The sequence below is a fragment of the Oncorhynchus nerka genome, linkage group LG19, assembly GCF_034236695.1.
Source record: "Oncorhynchus nerka isolate Pitt River linkage group LG19, Oner_Uvic_2.0, whole genome shotgun sequence".
NCBI lineage: Eukaryota > Metazoa > Chordata > Actinopteri > Salmoniformes > Salmonidae > Oncorhynchus > Oncorhynchus nerka.
The window spans coordinates 41,855,358-41,859,469 of NC_088414.1; positions in this window are offsets into that span (position 1 = coordinate 41,855,358).

Here is a 4,112-nt window from a genome sequence, read left to right on the forward strand (position 1 = left end):
GATGGACAGTAGAGTAGGCTGTGCATGGACAGTATAGTAGGCTGTGGATGGACAGTATATTAGGCTGTGGATGGACAGTATAGTAGGCTGTGGATGGACAGTATATTAGGCTGTGGATGGACAGTATAGTAGGCTGTGGATGGACAGTATAGTAGGCTGTGGATGGACAGTAGAGTAGGCTGTGGATGGACAGTATAGTAGGCTGTGGATGGACAGTAGAGTAGGCTGTGGATGGACAGTATATTAGGCTGTGGATGGACAATATAGTAGGCTGTGGATGGACAGTAGAGTAGGCTGTGGATGGACAGTATAGTAGGATGTGGATGGACAGTATAGTAGGCTGTGGATGGACAGTAGAGTAGGATGTGGATGGACAGTATAGTAGGCTGTGGATGGACAGTAGAGTAGGATGTGGATGGACAGTAGATTAGGATGTGGATGGACAGTATAGTAGGCTAGGCTGTGGATGGACAGTAGAGTAGGCTAGGCTGTGGATGGACAGTAGAGTAGGCTAGGCTGTGGATGGACAGAAGGGTAGGCTAGGCTGTGGATGGACAGTAGAGTAGGCTGTGGATGGACAGTATATTAGGCTGTGGATGGACAGTAGAGTAGGATAGACTGTGGATGGACAGTATAGTAGGCTAGACTGTGGATGGACAGTAGAGTAGGTTAGGCTGTGGATGGACAGTATAGTAGGATAGACTGTGGATGGACAGTAGAGTAGGTTAGGCTGTGGATGGACAGTATAGTAGGCTAGGCTGTGGATGGACAGTATAGTAGGCTGTGGATGGACAGTATAGTAGGCTAAGCTGTGGATGGACAGTATAGTAGGCTGTGGATGGACAGTATAGTAGGCTGTGGATGGACAGTATAGTAGGCTAGACTGTGGATGGACAGTATAGTAGGATAGACTGTGGATGGACAGTATAGTAGGCTGTGGATGGACAGTGGAGTAGGCTAGGCTGTGGATGGACAGTAGAGTAGGCTGTGCATGGACAGTAGAGTAGGCTGTGCATGGACAGTATAGTAGGCTGTGGATGGACAGTATAGTAGGCTAGACTGTGGATGGACAGTATAGTAGGATAGACTGTGGATGGACAGTATAGTAGGCTGTGGATGGACAGTGGAGTAGGCTAGGCTGTGGATGGACAGTAGAGTAGACTAGGCTGTGGATGGACAGTAGAGTAGGCTAGACTATGGATGGACAGTATAGTAGGCTAGGCTGTGGATGGACAGTAGAGTAGACTAGGCTGTGGATGGACAGTATAGTAGGCTGTGGATGGACAGTATAGTAGGCTGTGGATGGACAGTAGAGTAGGCTAGGCTGTGGATGGACAGTAGAGTAGACTAGGCTGTGGATGGACAGTAGAGTAGGCTAGGCTGTGGATGGACAGTATATTAGGCTGTGGATGGACAGTATAGTAGACTAGGCTGTGGATGGACAGTATAGTAGGCTGTGGATGGACAGTATAGTAGACTAGGCTGTGGATGGACAGTATAGTAGACTAGGCTGTGGATGGACAGTAGAGTAGGCTAGACTGTGGATGGACAGTACAGTAGACTAGGCTGTGGATGGACAGTATAGTAGACTAGGCTGTGGATGGACAGTAGAGTAGGCTAGGATGGGCTGTGGATGGACAGTATAGTAGACTAGGCTGTGGATGGACAGTAGAGTAGGCTAGACTGTGGATGGACAGTACAGTAGACTAGGCTGTGGATGGACAGTATAGTAGACTAGGCTGTGGATGGACAGTAGAGTAGGCTAGGATGGGCTGTGGATGGACAGTGTAGTAGGCTAGGCTGTGGATGGACAGTATAGTAGGCTAGGCTAGGCTGTGTGATGGACAGTATAGTAGGCTGTGGATGGACAGTATATTAGGCTGTGGATGGACAGTATAGTAGGATGTGGATGGACAGTATAGTAGGCTGTGGATGGACATTATAGTAGGCTGTGGATGGACAGTATAGTAGGCTGTGGATGGACAGTATATTAGGCTGTGGATGGACAGTATAGTAGTGTGTGGATGGACAGTAGAGTAGGCTGTGCATGGACAGTATAGTAGGCTGTGGATGGACAGTATATTAGGCTGTGGATGGACAGTATAGTAGGCCGTGGATGGACAGTATATTAGGCTGTGGATGGACAGTATAGTAGGCTGTGGATGGACAGTATAGTAGGCTGTGGATGGACAGTAGAGTAGGCTGTGGATGGACAGTATAGTAGGCTGTGGATGGACAATATAGTAGGCTGTGGATGGACAGTATAGTAGGATGTGGATGGACAGTATAGTAGGCTGTGGATGGACAGTAGAGTAGGATGTGGATGGACAGTATAGTAGGCTAGACTATGGATGGACAGTATAGTAGGCTAGGCTGTGGATGGACAGTAGAGTAGACTAGGCTGTGGATGGACAGTATAGTAGGCTGTGGATGGACAGTATAGTAGGCTGTGGATGGACAGTAGAGTAGGCTAGGCTGTGGATGGACAGTAGAGTAGACTAGGCTGTGGATGGACAGTAGAGTAGGCTAGGCTGTGGATGGACAGTATATTAGGCTGTGGATGGACAGTATAGTAGACTAGGCTGTGGATGGACAGTATAGTAGGCTGTGGATGGACAGTATAGTAGACTAGGCTGTGGATGGACAGTATAGTAGACTAGGCTGTGGATGGACAGTAGAGTAGGCTAGACTGTGGATGGACAGTAGAGTAGGCTAGACTGTGGATGGACAGTACAGTAGACTAGGCTGTGGATGGACAGTATAGTAGACTAGGCTGTGGATGGACAGTAGAGTAGGCTAGACTGTGGATGGACAGTACAGTAGACTAGGCTGTGGATGGACAGTACAGTAGACTAGGCTGTGGATGGACAGTATAGTAGACTAGGCTGTGGATGGACAGTAGAGTAGGCTAGACTGTGGATGGACAGTACAGTAGACTAGGCTGTGGATGGACAGTATAGTAGACTAGGCTGTGGATGGACAGTAGAGTAGGCTAGGATGGGCTGTGGATGGACAGTATAGTAGGCTAGGCTGTGGATGGACAGTATAGTAGGCTAGGCTAGGCTAGGCTGTGGATGGACAGTATAGTAGGCTGTGGATGGACAGTATATTAGGCTGTGGATGGACAGTATAGTAGGATGTGGATGGACAGTATAGTAGGCTGTGGATGGACATTATAGTAGGCTGTGGATGGACAGTATATTAGGCTGTGGATGGACAGTATAGTAGTGTGTGGATGGACAGTAGAGGCTGTGCATGGACAGATGGATGGACAGTATAGAGTGTGTGGATGGACAGTAGAGTAGGCTGTGCATGGACAGTATAGTAGGCTGTGGATGGACAGTATATTAGGCTGTGGATGGACAGTATAGTAGGCTGTGGATGGACAGTATATTAGGCTGTGGATGGACAGTATAGGGCTGTGGATGGACAGTATAGTAGGCTGTGGATGGACAGTAGAGTAGGCTGTGGATGGACAGTATAGTAGGCTGTGGATGGACAGTAGTGTGGATGGACAGTATATTAGGCTGTGGATGGACAATATAGTAGGCTGTGGATGGACAGTATAGTAGGATGTGGATGGACAGTATAGTAGGCTGTGGATGGACAGTAGAGTAGGATGTGGATGGACAGTATAGTAGGCTGTGGATGGACAGTAGAGTAGGATGTGGATGGACAGTAGATTAGGATGTGGATGGACTAGTGGGCTGTGGATGGACAGTAGAGTAGGCTAGGCTGTGGATGGACAGTAGAGTGTGGGATGGACAGTATAGTAGACTAGGCTGTGGATGGACAGTATAGTAGACTAGGCTGTGGATGGACAGTAGAGTAGGCTAGACTGTGGATGGACAGTACAGTAGACTAGGCTGTGGATGGACAGTATAGTAGACTAGGCTGTGGATGGACAGTAGAGTAGGCTAGGATGGGCTGTGGATGGACAGTATAGTAGACTAGGCTGTGGATGGACAGTAGAGTAGGCTAGACTGTGGATGGACAGTACAGTAGACTAGGCTGTGGATGGACAGTATAGTAGACTAGGCTGTGGATGGACAGTAGAGTAGGCTAGGATGGGCTGTGGATGGACAGTATAGTAGGCTAGGCTGTGGATGGAC